The sequence below is a fragment of the Amblyomma americanum genome, chromosome 1, assembly GCF_052857255.1.
Source record: "Amblyomma americanum isolate KBUSLIRL-KWMA chromosome 1, ASM5285725v1, whole genome shotgun sequence".
NCBI classification, from domain to species: domain Eukaryota; kingdom Metazoa; phylum Arthropoda; class Arachnida; order Ixodida; family Ixodidae; genus Amblyomma; species Amblyomma americanum.
In genome coordinates, this window is record NC_135497.1 from 381,106,948 (window position 1) to 381,130,734 (window position 23,787).

The 23,787-nt window shown below is 46.8% G+C and overlaps 1 long non-coding RNA gene across 1 annotated transcript; it reads right to left on the reverse strand.

Annotated features, from left to right (window-relative positions):
* Positions 1 to 3,600: 3,600 nt before the first annotated feature.
* LOC144101516 (uncharacterized) lies at positions 3,601 to 5,443 on the reverse strand. The gene is made up of 2 exons (XR_013308010.1): positions 5,250 to 5,443; positions 3,601 to 4,045 (listed from the first exon to the last, which is right to left on the reverse strand). It is a non-coding gene; the product is annotated as an uncharacterized LOC144101516 (long non-coding RNA).
* Positions 5,444 to 23,787: the final 18,344 nt, after the last annotated feature.

Genomic DNA, 23,787 nt, shown 5'->3' on the forward strand with positions numbered 1-23,787 from the left:
GACGTAACTGCAATAGGCGTGGACAAGGTGGATGACCTACGTACTTTAATTTTCTGCTGGGTCTCCTGTCTCCTTGTTCTCCAGAGGTCCGGGAGGAATGGTTAATACGGAGGCTGCATCTCCACCGTGTCAGTGCAATTTAAGGAACCTCATTCTGCAGAGCGATTGTCGGCTGTTCTTGTTTCCTCTGAAGCGATGACACATACCCACAGCGGTGGGTTGGCCAGAGTTTGGTGCAGATCCAAACAGGAGAAAAATTCGTCCAGACTTTAGCCGCCCCTCCAGGACGCTGCCGATCGTTGTCTTCGCCACCGGAATGGCAGAACGGACACCCGGTGCTTTGAAACCTGAAGATGAACTTTTGTCGCATGGGGCGGCAGAGAGTGAGGTGGGCGGACGAGACAAGAAAGTTCACTTGGATAAGGTGGCCCTAGCTGATGCAGGTAAGAGTTAATTGGGGTGCAGTTTTGCCGATGTTGTTGACGTTGACTGTGAATAAAAAGAATGAAGCCCGAGATCCTAGCAACCGGAACCGGAAGGTATAACACATGATAGTTGCAAATTTAAGGAGATAAACGCACAGTTGTAGAGCTGCCTACAAGGAGCTCACTCTGAAAAAGGGATGCAACCAAAGTGCACAATCATATGTTGTGCTGCTTGTGGTGAAGGCCTTTTTGCTGTCGTGTATCGTATACCATGCGCATTTTCAACGTTGGACTCCGCCACAATGGGCCATGTGGGTCATCACTGCTCTGCCCTGCATTATCCTTGTATCGCCTCTTTTAGAACATGCGCAGCTGTGCAGGTTAAACGAATTAGTACACCGGCCACGAGAAGCCTCTACCTGAAACGAGGTCTTCCCAACACAACGCGTGCGATCGTAAAACCTGTGGTTTTGTCGCATGTCTTGATCCTTTGTTGCCGCCATTTATTTCCTCTTGGTATCCTGGTAACGGAGGCCAACAGCGCGCCAAGAAACCTGTCAAATTTTCTCGTTCGCACTCAACTCATGCTGCTTCCGCTCTTCTCAGCACGTTGCGGAGCGGGATACCTACCTTTCTATCGCGTCCACCATTCTCCACGTGGATGTCAGCATCCAGGGCAGTGAATTAACAACTTCTATTTACCGTCATTGCCGAACTGCTTTTCATTAGACGTATTTAAGATGATAGAACCACTTCTGTCATTTATGGCAGACCACCCGGCATTTCGGGGGTCGCTTTATTAACGCGGTAGCATTAGAACCCACAAGCTGAAAAAAATTGTTTAAACTCTAGAATTCTCACAAAATCTTGTGGCTATGACCTTTCTATGCCCCACATCTGCATCGTTTCTCGAGGTAATGCAGCCGCTTCAGTCGGAGTAGTACCTCGAATACGAGATGCGCCTCCTATCTGGTGTGATAGCTGTCGCTGCTAAAGAAGTGGAATTAGCTGCCAGAAACAGGTCACTGAATCGTGGACAGCCTAGTGACAACGGTAAATGAAAACGTAAGGATGTAGCTCGCAACATTTTTAGAGCATTCTGCAGGCTGCTTATAGAGGTTGATTAAAGACGACCAGTGGAACATCCAGTATGACCTGCAGTAGTTAACAGGTGACCCCTAGATCAATGTCAAAATTGCTGATCCTTGTCGAAAACAGAAATTCCAGAGGAATTTGCTAAATACAAACAAACTCACAGACTTGCAGTGCATGACGAATGCAGCCTGCAGAAGCTTGAAGCGGAGGTCCAAACTTACAGCCGTGTAGGTTTATTGCTGTAGTCATCGCTCGCTTGTTTTTGAAACTACATGCGTGCGACTAGCCTGTGTTGTCCCGAGCGTCTATCAACATGTATAGGGCTAATGCTGAGCGAGCATTTTTGATGTTGGATGCTGTGAACATAAGCATGCTAGCAGAACAAAGCCCAACAGACCAACAATCCTACTACTACAACCAACTGTGAATAGCGTGTGTACCAATGAGGGAAAAAAATTGGTGCTCTTTGCTTCTAAACGGTGAGAAACTTTTTACGCAAACATTCACCGCCTTTAGAGTTCACACCGTATTACTAGCCAAAAAACGCCGACATACAGTAAGAAACGTCGAAAAAACCTGCCGCACTTCGGCTCTAAAATTAACAATCGAATGTCCACGACCTTGCTGTAACTCACTGACTCTAGGTGCCGCAAGGAGATAGACCACTCTTTATAGAAGTGCCAAATTTGAAACTGCTCTTTTCAAGCGTAGACTGATGGGTAAAACAAGGAATCTTCAAAAATAGGCTTAATAATGGAGTATATCAGTCAGTCAGTTGAATGAGTGAGTGTGTGAAAGAATCTCTGGGTACTATGGTTCCTACATAACCAGATAAAAAAAAAACAAAGATTGGACAAATTCACTGCTAGTATCATTCACTCCCCCTCCCCCCCAACTTTCAATCACCGCAGTGAAGTGCCCTACACCTACGTGATGCATCCATGGTAACAAACGTTCCAAAATTTACTAAATTTTTCATAAGTCGGATTCTATTAGTGCATTGTAAGGTGTTCACATGCAGATTGTAAACAGAAGAGATAAAGTTAAGAGACAACAGTAGATGTTTTAGTATTCGACGAGCTAAGGGGATCTTATGTGTAGAACTTTCAGGAGAAGCACACGAAGTGTCTTTGTGCTAGCATTTGAAATGGTAACGTCTTCTGCTATTAAGCCAACGAAGGCGCCCAGGCTTCTCGGCACTGCGCAACGCACGATTACGGCATTTTGAGGGTGCGGAACGCTGTGAAAGTGGGGACTCTTGGCCGAAATGAGCAATCAAGCGTCATCGAAGGTCAAGATCCGGCGAAAGTTAAGTGATACTTTACCTTTCCTACTTGTCACTTCAGCCTAATTTTGCCATCCAATGTAAAGTTTGCCGGCATTCGACGTTGCAAAGAAATGGGTACGCAGAGAGACCGTGTCTTACTCAACACAGATGACCTCAGCACTTTACAACACTAAGCAGAATGCCTGCACGTCGTCATGGGTTTAGTCGGCGATCAAGTCACCGGTTTGCTGCCGCAACAAATGCAAACGACTTGTCTTACTTGCATGCTTCATACATGCTTCATTCATACAGGCAGGAACAAAGACAGAGTAGCGTGTAAGCTTTTAGAAGCGTACCACATCAAGAGAAAAGGTGATAACTGTATCAGTGATACTTCCGCAATGCTGTATAATGCGGAAAAGAACTTCCTGGGCGGCTTTGGTCGATCATTGCACAGGCTTGGTCTAACATCCTTCACTCATATTTCCCTTTCTTAGGCACGTGTTCACACTGCCTTTCTAAGCCGAGTGCTGCTAATAAAAGTCAGTAGATAGTTTGCGCTCTTTCCGTCTTTGTTTTCTTCCTGTGTGTTTTTTCGTGTGCGCAACTCGTATTAAGAACAACGATCCAGCAACTAGCCCACCAAGAAGTTCTTATAAACTTCATACATTCGTATCCATAAGCCTCGTTTAATTCTAAAAAAATCAAATTAGATTTTTTAAAGGATGATTTCAAATATATAGTTGGTATCACAGATGACACCCAAGGCGAGATCTCCGTGCAGAATGGTCTTTAATTTCTTCTCTCCCCTTCCCTGTATATATGTTGATGATAACTAAATAAATTGATTAAAATAATGAAATTAGCGACGAAATAGTGCCAGCCACTGTCCAGGACAATCCTGGACGGGCGTCGCCGACAGCAAGAAGACCCAGCAGCGGCTAAGGCTGCCTCCGCAGTGCGCAGCTGCGGATACTGGGTGGGAGGTCAGCGCATGCGGTGACGCGGCCACGCCGGTGCAGGGCGCTGAGCAGCGCTGCCTCGGACCCCTGATGCATGCCCCACAGTCGGCCGAACGGAGTCACCTCGGGCGAGCTCCAGTCTCCACAGTGACAGGCTCTGTGGCTCCAAGCGCACCTCACGGTGCTGCAGGGCTGTCTGGAGGGGCCCTTGCCACACGACAAAGGACACCTTTACCCCAGTGTGGCACTGGCTGATGCATCCGAAGACGGCACGGTCCTGTGGCTGGGCTTGCACGCTGCGAATGAAAGTGGGCATGAATTCTCCGCATTGCGATAAACATGCTTCTGGGCGTCAAAAACAGCATAATTTAATATGATTTCCCAACTCTTGTGCTATTTTGTGGCTTCAATTTTTTTTTCATACTACTTACTCATTGTACAGTTATGCATGTGTTATTTTTGTGCCAACTTATTGTGCACGCCTACCTCACATAATAATCCTCTGTGGAGCCCATGATCATTTGAAATAAACAAATAATTACATATACAATTACATAATACATAAAGATGTTGTGATGCTCTCTGCGGCTCTTGCGGTTCCTGCGCTTCTGTAGCGATGTTAAGGCTCTAGACGTCGTCACCTCGTATGAGTACCTTTGGCTTAAGTGCCCTGCTTAATAACCTTATTTAAAATTAGATATTCTCTGTACGAGCTGCATGGGAAGTGGAAGGGCAGGAAGGAACAAAAGTTTTAAACCAGCGCATTTCATCATATTTCGCCACAATGTTTCGTCAGAATACAGATGATCCGAGGTCACGAAGAAAAATTGAGAAGTCGAAAAGTTTGTTTGCCGTGTCTCTGCCTAAACTAATTCAAACGGAAAGCACATGTGCCTGACTAAGGCTTAAAGCGAACACAGCCCACACGCACCTTCGTTTTTAGTGACGCCGCCGCAAAATTTAGCTCGAGGGGGACACCTTTCACGCTTCTCAGATTAAGCAACTTGGTGCTAGGTGCATCAATGAGTGCCCAGTGCCGATTTCATCCGAACAACAAATTTTTATATGGACTCCTAAGTTAGCACATAATTGGTGCTGACTTTTCTGAGGTGGAGGCAGATTGCTTTCAGTTATTTTTGGTTTTTGCGCTTGATGGTAATTGACGTGCGGTACAACACCGCGCTCTGGGGTAGTAATGTTTCAGAAATTAATACATCATTTGGGCTGTAGCATCATAGCTTTATTGTCCGCTTCTCAAACACGCGTTCTTTTTCCCTCTAGTTTTCTTCTTATGTCCATGTTGAGGTTAAGTGCGGCTTGAAAGTCTTGAGTAGCAGGGCAGCTCGGTGTTAAGCTTCCTGTTCAATACGTAGTTGATTTAAGAGCTAGGAGGCAAACGTGGATTTAGTTCACTCTTAAAAGAGGAAGCTCGAGTTAGGACGCTAACCTCCGGGCAGCCGGAGTGGAAAAGGAGTCAAAATTAGTAGATTCTTAACTCACGCGGAGCCTGGAACCAGGAGAGCTTTTTGCTGGCGCCTGTCCGGGAAGTGGTACAGCCAGTGCCGGTAGTCGCGGCAGATGTTCCAGGTTGGGCAGCCATGAATGCCACGACTGAGGAGCTGGGTAAGATCCGTTGTGAGGATTTTCTTTCCCGGGTGGCAGTGCAGGCGGGTTGCCGAGAGGAGGCACTCCTCGTCCTCCTCGAAGAGCGAGAAAGAAAAAGTTTTTCCGTGACGGAAATTGAAGCCGTTCAAGAGCCCGCACAATTCAAAAAGCAAGAGTCGAAAATCTGGTATCGAAAGTTATCACTTCTTCCTGCAAGGATATTTATGTTTTCAGCACATTGTACAACACAGGCCATCTTGGAAGCTATGTTCTCGTGTAAGGTGGAGCCGCTATCTGGAAACGTTTGACACATTAACCTCAGAACAAGGAACGAATTTAAGCCAGTAGTACTTTAACTGAGATTACCGACAACGGCGTCGAAGTGGACAAAAAAGGAAGATGACGTGGTTGGCCTATGAAATTTATTGTCAAGCACAGTGGACGCTGAGAGTGTTAGCGTGGACTATAGCGCACTCAAAATCCCTACTGCAAGAGATGGAAGTCAACCCAGCAAGTGTGGTATCGGCAGTAACAAAGCTGCTGAATCAGTAATGTACAAACCGCTTATTGTGCTTTACAAATGGCGACTGGAATAGATAACAGGTGTGCTTGTCGACGCGTCTCATTCATTCGTTCAGTGTAGGTTGTTCCGTTTTGCACTGCGCTCCTAACGTCGTGGATTCTCACGGACCAAATAACGCGTTTGTATTGCGTGTTCGCTTAAGAGGTCACTGAAAAATTCTCTGTCCGCATTTCCTTAAGCCCCGAGTGGCGCATAGGATTTAACAACGAGTGTTGATTCAATTTAATCTGCATATGCGTTATAAAGGCTTATTTTTTGCTTCGTTTAGCTTGCGCTCAAAAAGTAATGCTCGAAAGTTCTCATGCAAGCATGTTATGGAAGCCTGAGCAGTATGAAACGCCATTAATATGCCGCTTTTGTTAGTCGTTATGGCCACTCACTCAACCGTTTTATATCTAGAAATATTTGCAGCGCTTTCTTGTGGCATCAAGGTTTAGAAATCACCCCGAAAATCCACAAAGAGCGCAATCCTCTCTTCATATGACAAACACCGTGGAAGCCCGTGAGCGACACTTTCTACCTCCGTAGGCCCTTCCCCGCATTTCCTTACTTGTGCTATGGCTGCATCAATAGCCCCCATGTTGTCCAAGGCTCCTTTGAGATGCATGCCGAGTACACTCCCAGCGGCGAATATAAAGACAGTCAGGTGTTCTTCGATAAAGTAAGAGCCGACCACCGCCACCACACTGCCTGGGTTATCCTGATCCACCCGATGGGGTTGCGGCTGAAGTCCAGCCAGGCGGTCTTGCCACAGGTTGTGCGCGAAGAGGCGAACTTCGTGTTCCGTAGCTATGGGAGCTTCGGTCGTTGTGTTAGGGTCTGCAAAAAAATTGGCTGAGGTTCAACCGGTCTGAATCTAGTAGACGAGCGAAAGCTTGGTTTTGCATGGCTTCACATGTTTAGACGAATACATATGGTTCGATCAAAGTGTGCAAACAGTGCCTTGGCTGGTGTTTTCTGCCAAGGCTTGGCTATGTTGGTCAAAGATCAAGTGACCGTTGGCAATCGCATGACGTCACATTAGGCGATGAGAATCTCAGCACTAAAGGTGAAAATGAAAGTTCAAGTGACTACTGTACATAGGTCACGTGGTTACTGCTCATTAGCTATGACCATGCCATACGGGCATGTCATGACTAATATTTATACACTGTGAGTCCAAGGGGTGTGTACTTGGCTTGACCTTGGTCGGGCTTCAAGGTCAAACGCGTGAAGCAAGGCGAAACTCCGAGTTGTACCTCGAGCAGTAGAGCTTTCGCTCTGAAAGAGCACCGATGATTACGCACTTCAAGAGTTAGGCCTCACTGCAGGGAGCAGAGAGAGCAAGCCCGCAATGGGCCACCTTACCTTAAATAGCGACGGCGGTGCCGCGTCGATTCAGGAAGCGCTAGCACCGGATCTCGAAGCGGGGTCGTTGCTACGACGGCCGTCGGAGCTTTCTTGAAAACCGGAAGCTTTTAAGCGATCCTGATGGGAGCGGAAAAGAGCGGCTTGCCTTCGGTGGCGAGCGCGTCGGGAGCCCTGTCTGATAGCTAGGTCCGGTAGAGGACTTACCGCAGATGCAGATGCAGAGTCGCGAAGGAAGGCAGCCTCAATGGCGGTCAGCACGCGTGCTGTCTTCGTTTTCGTCACGCGTGCACTCGGGCTAGCAATTTCGGAGCAAGATGGCCGACGGATGAAAGCGCTAAAAATTAGGAGGTCTGAGGCAGTCGTAAAAAAGTAACGTGAGGATGTGAATGAAGTCTAGTGTTTTGGGGTCGGGACTTTTTGCAGTTGGCGCGGCTTACTCCGACCAGTGCCGCTTCCGAAACGGAGTTGGAGCGCACCACTGCAGTGTTCATGCAAGGACGCTTGGTGTTCGGCTTCCCCTGTTTGAACAGTCGGATGCCACAGTCCGCTCTTAAGACTAGGTGTGACCTCATATTGCATGGTTGTCACGTGACCAGGTAGGACGTCACACAAACATGATGTTTTCCCTACTGCTAACTAGTCTTAGCATTACCGATTCGCAATAATTATCATTAAATACGTATGTTAATTTGAGTATGCTAATTAGCATTGATTAATGCTGTGACGCCATCATATTCGTCGCGTGACTCGTCGGGTCGTGACGTCACATGGTGCTGTTTCTTGCGGACACTTTTTTGCGCATATGACCTTGAAACTGAGCCATCTAATGCTTTCAGATTAAAAAACGAAGCTGCTCGCTTCTACATAGACACAAATACAAAGCGCATCGGTTGGTGTACAAAAGTCGCAGCTTGTTGTGTGTCTTCGAAGGCAGCATACATAGGACTGAAAAGAGCGTTTGCTTGGTGGCAAAATTTCTATCTACGCTGGGTGCTCTCGCTATGCCGGATTGAGCTAGAAAATCGAAATATACTGATGTGTCTGCGTAGCCGTCACATTGGAAAGTACATCGGCGACCAGTTTCTCTTCATTCGCTTAATATTATCAGGTCTAAAAAGGGTATCGTGAATACATCTCCACCTCCTCCCAATTTTCTGGTACGTAGATGGTGTATAAGATCTGTGCTTGGTAATTGCCTGTTCGTCAGTGAATGAGCGAGAGGATTACAATACAAACAAGTATACACGAAGCAGGTTGCCAAATATTTAAACTGATAAGCTTACAAATAATTAGTCAAGCAAAATACTGAAAAACTACCCTCCGACGTACTGGTAGTAACCGTGTAAGAGACACCGCTGTCCGCAGTCCATAAACTCCACGAGGGTTCATCCCAGATTATAAGGTCGTCCTATTGCGTGCACATCAATAGTGTCTGTACACACCTTATTCAATAATTACAGACCGCTGAGTGCCGCTATTGTTATAACTAGTCATCACAGCGGTACCTTCATATTCTGGCTGTCCTGTCCAAAAGAATTCTCAGAATTGTTAACTGAACTACTTAATCGCATTTTTTGCTCCTGAGGTCTAACAGCCTACATCAACCTGAAAATTTGAGGTTGAGGTGAGGTTGAGTGAGGTCGCCAGTGGTCTCAGGAAAACTGAGGTGAGAGCATCTGAGGATACCTCAATCTCCGCTGATGAGGTTGAGGTGGGGTGAGGTCGGCAAAATATTTGTGAGGTTCAGGTGAGGTCGAGATTTTTGAGGTCAAGTGTCCGCCCCTGAACTCAGTAGAGCGTATATCCTGGGCAGTGGTGGGAGTGCAGCAGCATAATCTCCACATTGCACACCCTTTCCCAGAAAGCACTGAGAGTGTCGCTAATATTTGCTTTTCAACAAGCTTAACCATCTGAGGGAATCCTTTAATCTTTGGAGTTAGTGTTCATTGTTATGTTAGAGAAACTTGGAGGCGTCCGTATTCCCGTACGAATGGTGTACACTACACCGTAAATCTTGAACGCTTATCTGGCGCTTATCTGCTTGTTTGAATCCAACAGTAATCAAACCTGTAATTTTCACCCGAATGCACCATCGACTTGCTTTTCGTATTTTTCTACCGAAAGAACTCTTTCGGGGGAACTTTTGTTGTGAGGGCACATCTACAACTTTTTGTAACATCTTACATCTGTTATCGTCGCCGCTGATTTCCGGAGCTACTGTTATATCTAACAATGTCGCGCGAAGGAAGTTTCCTCTGCACTAGTCATCACTGTCTTGTATGAATTTCTCTTTATCGACGATATAATCAATGCTCTTAACTTAACAGACAGTAGGGTTATTGTCTCCAGCGATCACTTGCGGTGTTAGCATATTTAGTTTCCAAATATTTAACGAGAATTTAGAGAGTAGCACTGGTAGACTTACATTGGGGAGAATTCTTGAAACACTGCCGTGCTCAGTGATGCCATCTTCCCACTATTTACTTATGCAACGTGATTGTCGTGATGAAATGTTAAATCAGAAGCTTATTAATGGCCGGTTATAAACGGTTTCAGGAATGTTGATGCTTGGCACATCACTTTTAATATTTAAAGGCACAGGGGACGCAGTCAGTAATCAAATATCTGGTGATGATGAATTTCCAATGCCCAAGGGCATCTTTGGCCAAAGAGCAGCGCCATGGCACAAGGTAGTTTTCATTGCACAAGCTTGGGTCATAGACCCATCTCCCAAGCAGTTTGCCCTACAGAACTCCAGCACAAGGCAGGGGAAACCTTGTACCCATAGCATCACCGGTGGGTACCCAGCGGCAATGGGGATCGAAACCCGCTCCTCCCGCATACTTGGCGGATGCTCAGGCCAGTAGGTCACCGCGGCGGACACTAATCAAATATCTATGTTTCAAAACAGTTGTGTTGACTTGAGTGTTTTTTTATGAAGTGCCACAGGATGGCAGTATTGCGCTTTTAGAATTACTGCTCGCCTTTTTAGGCAACAGGTAAACAGGTATCTTTGCTGGATGTACTCTCTTCACACTAAGAAAGGATCCTTGCCATTACCACCTTCGTACTGCGAATTCGTAAAGCGAGAAATACCCAAATAGCCGACCCAGCAATGCCTCGCTGAAAAACTGTCTGCACTGTATGGAGAGCAGTTTTCATCAACAGGTTTGTCGCCGAAGGTCGGCAGGTTTTCTCAACCAGTTCATGGCATCTATCGCAGTCTCTTTCTGGAAACACAGAATAACTATTTTCTAAACATCAAAAATTAGGGAGGGAAGAGTGGGTATTTAAGTCTATTTACGTGTATTGAAGACAAAGGCATTATTTCTGATTTATAATTTTTCCTCTGTTTTCTAATTACACTTCTAATAACAAGATTATAGACGTAAGGCACGTATTGACTAGGTTCGGCTTTATTCGCTGCGTGGTTTTGTGACATCCCGAAGACAGATGACAAAAGCTCTGATTGAGACGTCGTGTCCTGTGCCGATGCATTGGCAGCCTTGCCTTTCCATTCTAGGCAATAGTGCAATATAGCGGGAGCAGCGGATGTGTGTTCATTTGGCCGCACAGACTCTCTTTTAAACTTCACTCCTCAACCTTACCTGTCAAAACGCGGCTTCGTGAAAAAGGCACTTTTTGCGCCATGGTCTGTGAACTGTCAGCAGTCAGAAACTATTGATCATTGTGTTGTATTTCGTCGTGACGCCATGTTTCTTTCAGATATTCTTAAACGGGCTCTCTTTTTTTTTCGAGAAGTGTGCCATGAGGCATAAGTTGAGAAAGGGGGAAGGAATGCAGGAGATGGAAAGTTAAAAGGAGTGAAGACCCGCTGCGCTGAGGTAGTCGCAGAGGTTGACGATCAACGGGCTTTCAAAAAGGACATTGAGATTACTGGCCTCTACTATAATATTTTTGCCTACAATGAAAAGTCCGAATGTTCCATGTGATCTTTTAGTGCTCATAGGACGGTTTAGCCTGTTTAAGAGCCGCATTATTGATTGCCACGCAGAGCCTCCACGTTCATCGAAGTCTGTTCAGAGAGGAGTGTGCAATGGTGCGGGAGGTATGCACTGCTCAGGATAGACCTCCTGCCTGGCTGCCTTTACTCGATGCATGTGTGCGTCTCCCGGAATTTTGATGTGCGGGCGAAGTAAGAGCAGGATGCTGGTGTGACTGCGTATGACGGGTTGCGGGGTGCGACCTGGTTAAGTTGGGCTTCGGGCCTGTCAGGGTGGGTGTACTTCCATGCAATAAACAAAAAGCGGTTTTGTGGCCCGTGTCTTGCGTGCTCGCCTTTCAAAATGAAGGTCTTTGGTTGAATTCTGTGCTCCTGGGGGAGAAATTTTTTCTCTCGCTGATGACTTTATTCGGGTTTTCTCGCCACTTTTCCTCCGGCGGCAATAATATCAGGTTTCGTTGCTAATAGGTTTCTGCCTTATATAGTTGCTGTGAGCCATAGTAAAAATACCGTCTTTTGGTCCCGTGTAACCTTTCGTCACAGTGTGCCCGAATTAACGTTTCGAATACAGCCAAAGAAGTTTGGAAGAAGAATCATTGCATGTACTCGATGTGGTGTGCCCAAGGCTTGTTTTCGGTTTTTCTCCGGCATGTGGTTGGGCTTGCATCAACCATACCAGTTGATATATCAATGACTGGTTAAGGGAGCAGATCATATCCCTGAATTCTAATTGAAAATCACACCTGCATACTACCTGCAGACAGTGCATTCGTTCTCAATATCAGTGACGTCCTAATTATTGGTTGCGATGGAACTCAGCTTGGGCAAGAATGGTTGGAAGCTTTAGAGATTAAGAAGCAAGACTTCGGACTCCTTAGCAAGAACTTAGTGTTCTTTGCATGATCGAGTAATTGTAATTAAATCTCGGTTACAGCGAGCAACCTTACCAGTACTTGTGCGGTGGAGGTTTCCAGCTTTGCTTTGTGTGGGTTTCGTGGGGATGTATATGCGCATGCGCATCTAGGTCTTTCGGAGTATTTCAAACCAATCAACAATGCGTTGTGTCCCAGAGTTATCGCCTAGTTGTCCTCTTCGCGTGTACGCGTGAATTTTTTCGCTGCTTTTCTTCAGAAGTTCGCGATATTACCTGGGGCGCAAATATTGACTAGCGCATTCTCGACGTCCTGCCTGAGTGTTATAGAAATGGTAACTGCAGTGCACGGCAGAGATGGTTGGTTGGTTGATCTCAAATAAAAATGGCACATACCCACTTCTAGGTAGTGGCGAAGACACACGCGGTGAATTGCCGGAAAAAGGAGCAATTCAGCGCCTGTGTCTTGGCCACTTCCCAATAGTGGGTAATTCGCATTTATCGCTTCGTCTTTGTCTCCTGTAGTCGCAAATATTCCACAAGTGCAACACACTCAGGACACAATAACGCACCTTCCAGATGCATCCTCTACCAGGTATCTCAATTCCTGTCGTTTCACCGATTATATTGTCCTTGCTGCCAACGCTAACAAACGCTACGCATTACCGCTCCATCTGCTGATCTCTCTAGAGTGTCTCAAAGCAAACACCAAAGTATGACCAAACACCGTCAACGTATAGGTCTCTCCTTATCTGTATTCCTGGTATGAATCGCATCGTGTTTTGCATCTGCTTTACCACCATTTGCTTGAAGAGTGAATTCCTCAAAAGAGAAAGACCTCCATAATTCGACCTTTACTTCCTGTTTCTTTGCTGGCGGGAGAACGCATTGTTTTGCGCTACCGTCTCTCTCATTAACGCTCTGATTACATTCGCTACTGTATAGGCTTGTGTAGAACTCTTCGGCTACTTTAACTATCTTATCCACAATGCTGATGACATTTCCCTCCTTGCCTCTTTACGCATACATCTGGTTTTTACCTATGCCTAGTTTCCTCTTCACCGCTTTCAGGCTACCTCCGTTCTTTAGAGCCTGCTCGATTCTCTCCATCTGTAACTTCCATATGTCAGCTACCCCCCCCCCCCCCCTCCTTGCGCTTATTTATTACCTTCGATAGCTCTGCTAGTTCTATCCTGTTTGAACGGTTAGACGCCCTCATGCTTTGGCGTTTCTTACCAAGATCTTTCGTCTCCTGAGATAGCTTGCCGGTATCCTGTCGAGCTGTCCTACCGCCTACTTCGCATTCAGTAATGGCAGCAGTCAGATTATCGTTCATTGCACCTTAGGATCCTTAGGAGCAATGCAAATGGAAAAATAGCTGGTGAGGGTCAAGTAACAGCAGATCTATTGAAGGATGGAGGGGAAATTGTGCTAGAAAAATTACCCACCCTGTATGCGCAATGCCTTATGACCTCGGCCGTACCAGAAGCTTCCAGAACGCAAACATTATCTTAATTCTTAAGAAAAGGGACGCCAAAGACTTGAAAAATTACAGACCGATGAGCTTACTGTCCGTTGCCTACAAGGCATTTACTAAGGTAAGCGCTAATAGAGTCAGAGCAACCTTAGCCTTTAATCAACCGAACGATCAGGCAGGTTTTCGTAAAGGATATTCCACTATATATCACATTGACACTATCACTCAGTTGAGAGAGGAATGCGCAGAATATAACCAACCCCGATATATAGCCTTCATTGATTACGCGAAAGCAATCGACTCAGTGGAAACTTCAGCAGTCATACAGGCATTGCGGAATCAGGGTGTAAAAAAGCCTTAGGTGAAAATACTGGAAGATATCTATAGCAACTGCACAGCTACCTTAGTCCTCCATAAAGTAAGCATTAAAATTCCAATAAGGAAGGGCGTCAAGCGAGGACATACGATCTCGCTAATGCTATTCATCGCCTCTTAACAGGAGGTAGTCCGAGGCCTGAATTGGGAACAGTTGGGGATAAGAGTTAATGCATAAAACCTAAATAATCTGCGATTCGCTGATGACATTGCCTTGCTGAGTCACTCAGGAGATGAATTGCAAAGCATGATCAATGATTTAGAAAGGCAGAGCAGAATGGTGGGTCTAAAAATTAACATGCAGAAAACCAAAGTAATGTTCAACAGCCTAGCAAGGGAACAGCTGTTCAGAATCGGAAGAGAGGTGCTGGGAGGGTAAAGTCTACTTAGGGCAGGAAGTGGCAGCTGATCCGGATCATGAGAGGGAAATAACTAGAAGGATGAGAATGGGGTGGAGCGCATATGGCAGGTTCTATCACAGCATGAACAGCAGTTTATCAATATCCCTAAAGAGGAAAGTGTACAACAGCTGTATCTCACCGGTACTCACGTGGCAGAAACGTGGAGGCTAACGAAAAGATTTCAACTTAAGTTAAGGACAACGCAGCTACCCATTGGAAGAAAAATGAAAGATGTAACGTTAAGAGACCGGAAGCGGGCAGAGTGGCGAAGGGAACAAACGCGGGTTAATGACATCCTGGTCGAAATCAAGAGGAAGAAATGGGCTTCGGCAGGGCATGTGATGCGAAGGCAAGATAACCGCTAGTCCTTAAGGGTATTGGAGTTGATTCCAAGAGTAGCCAAGAGTAGCAGGGGGCGGCAGAAGGCTAGGTTGGCGGATGAGATTAAGAAATTCGCAGGCATAAGGTGGGCGCAGCTTGGATAGGACAGGGCTAATAGCAGAAACACGAGAGAGGATTTTGCCCAGCAGTTGGTGTAGTCAGATTGATGATAATAATGGTTTCGACCTTCGTTAATTGAGAAATTCTTACAGTTCTTAACGCGGGCGTGGTCCAGGCTAAATCGCGGCAGTCCGACAGTCACCAAAAGTCAGGAGCCAATCAAGTCGCTCAACACTAGTTCGCACGAGGCTTCACTGGCACACCGCTCTAAACAGCAGTGCAACTACCTGCAGGAGACCTCAGGTCTCGGTACGCATTCATAGGATTCCCAGAAATCCAAAAATAACCTGGAACCGGAGCCGCCTCTGAGTGAGCCCGTCCAACTCGGACCACCCTTATTATTGCTTTAGCATTAGAAGTGTCGCTGAGCAGGAATGTCGCGGGCGCCGTCTGCCAATGAAATGTAGGAAAGTGGACGATAGGAAAACCGGTTTACAAAAGAAGACGGTGCGAGAGGCGGCAAATGAGGCACACAAAACGACAGGACCACCGCCTCGGGTCGTCCCGGTCGTTCGACTCTTCTGCCTGGAGTTGGATATGGGACACAGATGGAACCGGTTTCATCTACATCAACGGGTGCAACTGAAGATCAACGACGCAAGAAGGCTGGGCCGCTCTTGACAGGCATACAGTGAAAACCGACGAAGAATGAGAATTTCGTTTGGTTGCAAGAACCTTTACGGCGCACATGCCGAGGAACTTTTATCTCCTCAAATTTATCTTGAGGAGCCATGTAACATCCAAATGGTGGCAATACCTTCACCGTTCACTATGGCCTGAAGTGAATGCAGGTGTACGGATCGTGGAACTGCTACTCCGGAACATGCGCTTTACACGGCGATAAAATTTATGCGCTACAGAGTGAGTTCGTCGTGAGAGTGAGTTCGGATGCCAGTGTACTTCTGGCACTAGGATGTTACGAAGGACATTACACGAGCTCATTTGTCTGACCGTGACTTCGCAGAGTTGAGGTTACGGTATATGGACATCAGACATGCAAGACATTCGCGAAAGAAAATTAAAGGATAAAATCTTGTAAAGTCACGATAAAGACAGATAAAAATAATTGTATGGACGATCTTGATGAGTCGCAAAAGAGAAGGCCATCAAGTGCAATGTTAAAGCACTCTGTCGATCAACCGATGATCGTCTTTTAATTTTTGCTTGCTGCCTGCCGTCATCGTTATACATGGCTCCGACATCACTCGCATTATATGTGACGGGAGGGATCTGTTGCGGGGGCCTTTTATCCCGACATCACCCCTCCTATCCCTACTGACCTACCTCGCTCGGTCCAGGTTCTCGCTCACAATTGGGGAGCCGGTGCAGTGTGTGTGTATGCGTGCGAGAGAGAAACAGAGAGAGAACGTTTATTGAAAAACAGATATTTTAGCGGGCATAAAAAATCGCTGTCATGCCACTCTTCGTGGAGAAGAAAGTTGAAGATAGAAAGACGGAAAAACACAGGCGAGCAAAATTATAAGGGAAATAGGTAAAGGGAGGAAAAAGATTTAAAAAATCATAATAGGAAAAGATTAAAAAATAAATGGGCTTCGTATTAGGCTGAAATGCAACGAGCAATGCTACGAGAGATTAAATGGTGAAATGCAATGTCCTACGAAAGGGATGGCAAATATCACTCCGTGAAGAATGAAGAACGCTTAATGGTGAGATGTACAGTGAAGCTAGAGATTGTCGTGTAGGCCAACGACATCTAAGTAGGCAAGAAGTTCATTGCACGGCTCTGCTGCGTAAAGCAGGCTATGCGACCTAACACAAAGTCCACCGTTACATGCAGTTCGGTGACTTGCTCCATGCAACGTTAATATACGCTGGGCATTCAACTAGAATATATTGCACTATTCCTACTCAGCTGCAGTTGTCGCAATGCATAGTGCTTTCTTGTTTTAACGGTAGAGCAAGCTATTTGTGAACGCGGCGTTGTGGAGGAGACAATGTTAACCAGTTTCCAGACGGCGTTGAAGAGTGTGTACTAGTCTAGATTGGAGATGTGGGTCGACTGATTGGAGGAATGGGTGATGGTGTAACGGCTAGTTCCTGAGCCGATTCTTTTCTTCATAGGTCTATCTTATGGCCCGTGGGAACGCATCTGATTTTGCGAACACAATACTCTTGTTCTACTGATGCGGCATACCTTTCCGGGCCGCTTTAATTGCTTTTTCGTTGGCTAGAATGCCACAGTGAGCTTGTATACACTGAAATGTTATATATAATAGCCTGCGACAGTAGCCGAGGGACGTATATATCCAATGTCGTGAGAAACTGCCTGGTTCTTCAGCAGGTTGGACAGTGTTGGTAGCACTGTTTTGGAGTCCGTGACAATCAGCTCTTGGCGAGGGGTTTGGGGCAGAATATAGGAGACAGCTTCTTTTGCATCGTGAAGCTCTGTTGTCGTGGAGGATGTCTTCCGCTGCAGGCGATAATAAAGCATTTGGCTCGTTGAGGGCCCATCAAGGCCACAGAAGGAGTTCTACTGAGTAGACGGAGCCATTGGTAAAGATGTTGGTGTACATGCATACCAGACATCCTGAGTCGATGGAGCCGAAACAGGACCGGCTGCCCTATTTGTCCTGCTAATCCCAACGTCGATTTACAGCACCTCAACTGCTTATGCCCTGGAACGACAAGACTCCGCACCCGCTACGCTTCTGCCATTCACATTCAGATATTTGATGACTTAAGGACTCCCAATTCTGACACAGAGATTTAGCCGGGACCACGCCCGCGGTCCAAACTATGAGGATTTCCCAATTAAGGAAGGTCGAATTAAGGAGGTCTTAATTTATTCCCTTCTGAGGAATTCACTCTTGCAAGTGGTGGTAAAGGATATGCAAAACAAGACGCGATTCCTACCAGGAATACAGGTAAGGCGCGACCCATACGTTGGTGTTGTTTGGTCATACTTTGCAGTTTGCTTTGAGACACTTTAGACACGTCAGCAGATGGAGCGGTAGTGCGTAGCGTTGGTTATGCTGGCAGCCAGCACAATACATTCGACGACACGACCGGCATTGAAGTAAATGGTAGACGATGCATGTGGCTTGCGCGTTAATGTGTCCTGAGTGCGTTTCACTCATGGAACAATTGCGAATACAGAACACACAGAGGAAGCGATAAAAGTGAAATCTCCGCCGTGCACAGCAGTTGTAATTTCGAGGACACTCAGGCCGCACTCCGAGAACGTGCCAGTCAATACCTGCGGCCCAGGAAATTGCGGACTTCTGAAGAAAATCAGAGATGTAAGTAACACGTACACGCGAAGAAGACAACAAAGCGACAGCGCTGCAACACAACACATCTTTGATTGGTTTGGGAAACTTTGACTGAGCAATGTGCGCATGCACATATACATCACAAGCAAACCCATACAAAGCAAAGCTGGCAACCGCCACCGCACAAGTACAATAACATTGTTCGCTGTAACCGAGATTTCCTTCGAATTACTCTATCGTGCAGTCATGCAGATCCGCACTTATTTGTTACTAAGAAATCCGACGCCTAGCTTCTTAACATCAAAAGCTTTCAAACTTTCTCCCTCGAACCGAGATCCGTGGAAGCCACTAATTATGACGCAACTGGAAATGAGGACGAATATATACTTTCTGCAGGCAATATGCAGATGTGCTGTTCGATTAGAGTTCAGTGCTATGATCTGCTTCCTTAACCTGTCATTGATATATCAACCGGTTTGGCTGATGTGTGCCCACCCACATGCCGGAAAAGAACAGAGAACAACTCTTGGGTACGCCTCTTAAATTACGTGCAATGACTCTTGTTCCAAACTTCTTTGGCTGTATTCAAAACATTAATTCAGGCCCACAGCGACGAAAGGTTAAACGGAACCAAAAGACGACATTTGTACTGTGGCTCACAGCAACTATATAAGGCGGAAGCTTTATATGGACCATTAGCAACGAAACCTGATGCTATTGTCGGAGTCGAGGAAAAGTGGCGAGAAAAATTTCTCCCCAAGAAGCGCGGAATTGCACCAAAGACCTTCAGATTTCAAGATGTGCACGCAACGCACAGGCCCAAAAACCGCGCAGCGACTACAAGCGAACCTGGTGTATGCTTTGCTTATTTTTGTATTCTAGTTAGTAGGAGAGTCACTAGGAAACACGAAAAAATAGAAATTAAGGAATTAATGCCTTAGCGTGCATTATGCGTAACTAGACTTTTGTGCCCCTCCCCTAATTTTTGAATTTGTTAATTTTTTTAGTTTTGGGTTACTGAAAAGGGATTGAGATAGATACCAGGACCTGGTTGAGGAAACCCGCCAACCTTCGGCGACAAACCTGTCAATGAAAACTGCTTTTAATATTGTTACGTGGCGGCCAGCCTACGAAAGAGATTTGATGATCGATGAAATTGAGGTGATTTAATGACAGCTGGCCTAGCGCGAGCGCTGCTGCTCGCGCCACTGCACATTTTGTCGTCTTCTTCGTCACACTATCCGGGGCCACCGAGCGATCGTCCCGATCGGTGACAAAGAGGCGCGCGAAGTGGTTAAGTGCTTCAGCGGATGGTAGGACAGGAACGAGAAAGGGGTGAGGTGCTGGCCGCCACAATTAATGAGATGGCTGAATGAATCCTGGTCCACGAAGCTTCCGGGCTGCAGGTCGCCAGTAGCCGACGGTCGTGGCCCCAGGGCGCGCCGAACGGACTGAGCAGGGGAACGGTGTCTTCAGACGGAAGCGGAGTCTCGGGTCGGTGGGGTCGGTAGGTCGGGTCCTTGCGTCGGGTTCATTTTGTCGTGTCGAGTGCTCTGGGCAGGGGACGGGGCGGGGAGGGGGGGCAGCGGCGAGGTCGGTTCGAGTCTGAAAGGCTGGGGCACGGCCGTGCGACACAGGCAAGAACTCACGGCCGACGACCACGGCTGACACAGGACACCTAAGCTCCAGGACCAGGATGCCGACGAAACCCCGCACCTCCACCAAATGTTACGTGGCGGCCAGCCGACGAAAGGGATTTGATGATCGATGACAATGAGGTGGTTTAATGGCGGCTGGCCTAGCGCGAGTGCTCCTGCCCGCGCCACTGCACAGTTCGTCGTCTTCGTCGTCACAATATCATGAAGACAGTTTTCTGCAAGGCGTTGCTTGGTTCGTCATCTGGATATTTACCTCTTTGCGAGTTCGGAGTAGGAAGACGATAATCTTCCTAGAATAGGGCAGCGTTGGTATAAATGCGTAGAACGGTGTGTTGGTCCTGTGTGGCGAGTACCTGACACTGACTTTCGTTTCTGCGAAGTTCTGTTGCCTTGGTTATGAGGCGTTTGTGATCCGTGACCCTTGTATGTCCCCTCTAGATACGTGATCACTACTGCTGGCCGACACCTGGCGCTGTATCGTGATACATCAATCATCATCGTGGACTGGGCTGGGGTTGTTGATTCCTTTTGTATTTGATTGTTTAGGTGGGGGTAGATTTTTTCGGCCAGGACAGCTTGTGCAAGTAGCGCAATGCAAAAGGTTGGTCTATGAATCATCATCATAGAGGTAATTCAAAACTGAATAAAGAATAAGTGTTCTTTGATCATCATGATCAGCATCATGTGGAAAATAGGATTTCTAATCAACTTCATTGATGTAACACTGGAGGGCGTATTACGCGGCATTAAACAATACGAAAAGAAAGTCGACGTGCAGTTCAAACCGAGTTTCGCGGAGAGATAAACTCCTGTCATGGTGCTGTGGAACTAAGGTGTCGGCAAGAAAAATGATGTGTGCATGGAACAGCACCTGCACTAATGAAAAGTGGCTAGGAGAAAAGCAATTGTGCCATCATAATGCGATCACTAGTTAGTTAATATAACGACGTTATAAAGGATGCTCTGTTTCCTAATTTTACCACACGGCGACCACCTTTGAATCAGAGAAACAGACGAATGACATTTGGGGAGGTCGTTAAAAACTTTAAAAGTATGCTTAACGTGCAGTGTGATTTTTAGAGCGAAAGCGATACTCTATTAGCAAAGCTGAAAAACTCCAAGGATCTCGGAAGCCACCGCCTTTGACCTTTGACAGAAAGTCAGCCGCGGGGGACCTGCGAGAAACCGCGAAACCCCCTCCCTCCTCTCCCTCGTTTCCTGCCCACTCCCTGTGCGCGGCTGCCTCCTCCCCTCCCCCTCCTCCCTCCCCGCGCGCTGATAGCGCGACTGCACAGCAGTCGCCACTACCTCCCGCAACGCTAGTACGAGAGGTTTGTGGAGAGTGGGGAGCATCGCGCAGAAGCCGGTAGTCTGGCCGCGGAGCTGCATCTTCCTTTACGTTCCCCCTCTCGGTCTGCCCGGCGTTGTTGTCCAGGAAACGGACTCTGCCTTGCGTCGCCGGGGCGCTCTGCCGTCCCCGCTCCCGACGTCCGAGAGCTGTCATGCCCAGAATCACGCCGCGTCCTCGTGACCAACGAACCCTTCAGGCACATCGTGCAAACGAGACGCACATGTAGCAAAGAAAAGAAAAAGAAAGAAATGGAGAAGGAACGCGAGGGAAAGGACAGTGCTTGTGAACATTGCGGCGACGTAATGGGAAACTCGTGTGTGATGTCGGACCATTTAGATCACAAGTTCGATTGTCGGACCATTTGCTTCTTATCATTGCTTAACTAAGATAACTGCACTTAGTGTGACAAAGTTAATCAAGTGCTTTCGCTCTTGCTACTTGGTTTAACTACAGTAAAACGTTTAAAGAACGTACTTTTGCTCTATATGGTAACTGTTCATCTTTTGTTTCGCCGCGCGAAACACACAGACAAAAGGAACGCGCTCAGTTCCTTGCACCTTCATTTTGTCTGAGTGTTTCGCACCTTTAACCAAAGATGTACGTAAAACCTCACCATTTTTAAATTTGTGCTGATCTTTATTTTAAACACAGCGAGCGACAGGTCCATGCAGTTTGTGCGATTGGATTTGACAGCAACACTGACATCTCTGGGTAGACCTAAAATGCGAAACTAAATTAATAGACCATTAATTTTTTAAAATTAAATAACGAGCTTTTTAGATACTGGTTTTAAGGAGCAAGATTATATTCAAGGCCGTGAACTGAAGGCCGTCTACATCGGAGGCGATTCCCGTTTTGAAAAATTCTGGAAGGGTATTCAGGTTCGAAAATACTGTCTCTTCAAGTGTGATTGAGTTGGCTTTGACGCGTTCCACATTGATAAAATGGCTTTGCTCGCATTTCTAGTTCTACGATTTCCGACGTAGTATTTATTTTTCTAGGTGTTGAAGAATTTACGTGATTTCGGTGACCACACCACACGCAGCGACGCAATGTTACTAGTGAGCAACCAGAGAAATCAACTGAGCCAGCTTTTAAAAGGCATATTTTTGACGCTCAATAATTTGAATCACATTGCCGATTCGCAGGATTTAAAAGCAGTGCTGACGGCTTTCTGTTTTGCAATATAATTTTCGTCCTAAAAGCAAAAAATAAAACGTAATGAGTTATTTAGTTAATGATTACTTTATTGAGCACCATCCCTTACACAATGCCCTTTTTTGTTGTATACAGTTCACACGCTCATGCCACGCCGAAGTATCGGTCCCAGTTTTGAAAACAAACATCTGCAGAGAATAAAAATCACTCCTTTATAGAAAAAAGTTCAGGTGGGAACAAAAACGAAGTCTGAGGCGTTTTGTCTAACCCGAGACGAGGAAGCAAAAACAATAGGTGATTATAAAGGAAATTCGGTAACTCCCTGTGTTACATAAGAGCTTTGTACCCGAATAAAATTTGCCGTGTATCTTTTATTTGTTTTTGCTTTTCCTTACATCCAACATTGATAGAAGATTATTTACGCTATTCAACTGCTTTACTTTGCAGCTTACACGAGGCCATACAAGTTTGGCCCATATCTGATCTCCGCTCTTTTACTACCTTCTGGCAAAATGAGCGGATGCGGGAAGACTCGCCCTGTGACTACGAAGAAGTAGCGCGTGCTGAGCGCTGTCACGACCAGCTCGCCCTACGTCTTCAGCCTGCTGCGTGCACCTGCGCTTTTGCTGGCTCCGTCACTACAGAACGGCCCTCGTCGTCCATACGCAACATTGCCGTTCGGGAATCGCAGTCTAGCCCCAGCCCTTGGTGCATACCGTACGTCTGGCTCTCCCTGGACGTGGTAAGAACCATCCTGCCTTCGACTATCCTTGCGCGGCGCCATCGCACCAGCGCAAAGCCTGCCGGAGCTGAGAACAGCGAACACGGTGGCCCTATAGTTCGCTGCTGTCCCTAATCGCCTGCCGCAGGCGTTCTCGTCATGCCATCGCCAGCAGCCGTATAAGGTAGGGGCCCGCACCGAGCCTGCTTTTTGGTCTTCTGGCAATAAGACAGGCCTCATGCTGCGTCCTCTTTGCAGGCCGTGACTGCAAGACATGGTCATGGTGCTCGGGATTCGGATCTTATCCTGCCATCCGCGGCGGGAAGAGGAGTTGCGTCCAGGCGGGCTTGAGCAACACCTTCTCGACTTTACAAGGCCTGCTCACGTCCTCCTCTCCCCGGCAGTCTACGTCACGCTAGTGGTCCTGTTCTCCGACGGGCCAACACCGTCTTCGACGAGCGCCCCCGCACATTCCGAACATTCCGAAGCGACAGGTTCCAGCCAAAAAAAAAAATATTTTTTTTGAGCAAGTCCAAGCTTTTCAGTCGTCCCTGTCTACTCTGTCGGTTAGGTTTGGTGCTGCATCGCTCTTCGCTGACGTTATTTTCGGGTTTTTTTTTTTGCCGTGCTCAAGGGTGCTTGCATTCGTGTGCATACATTTGTGTGTGTGTGTATGTGTACGTGCAAAATATTGAAGTGTGACAGCATCACCAGTGCTTGAAACAAGAATGTGGCGTTAAGCAGACGCAAACGCTTCACGTGGCGCAACATGGGACGGTGTTGTGTCCCT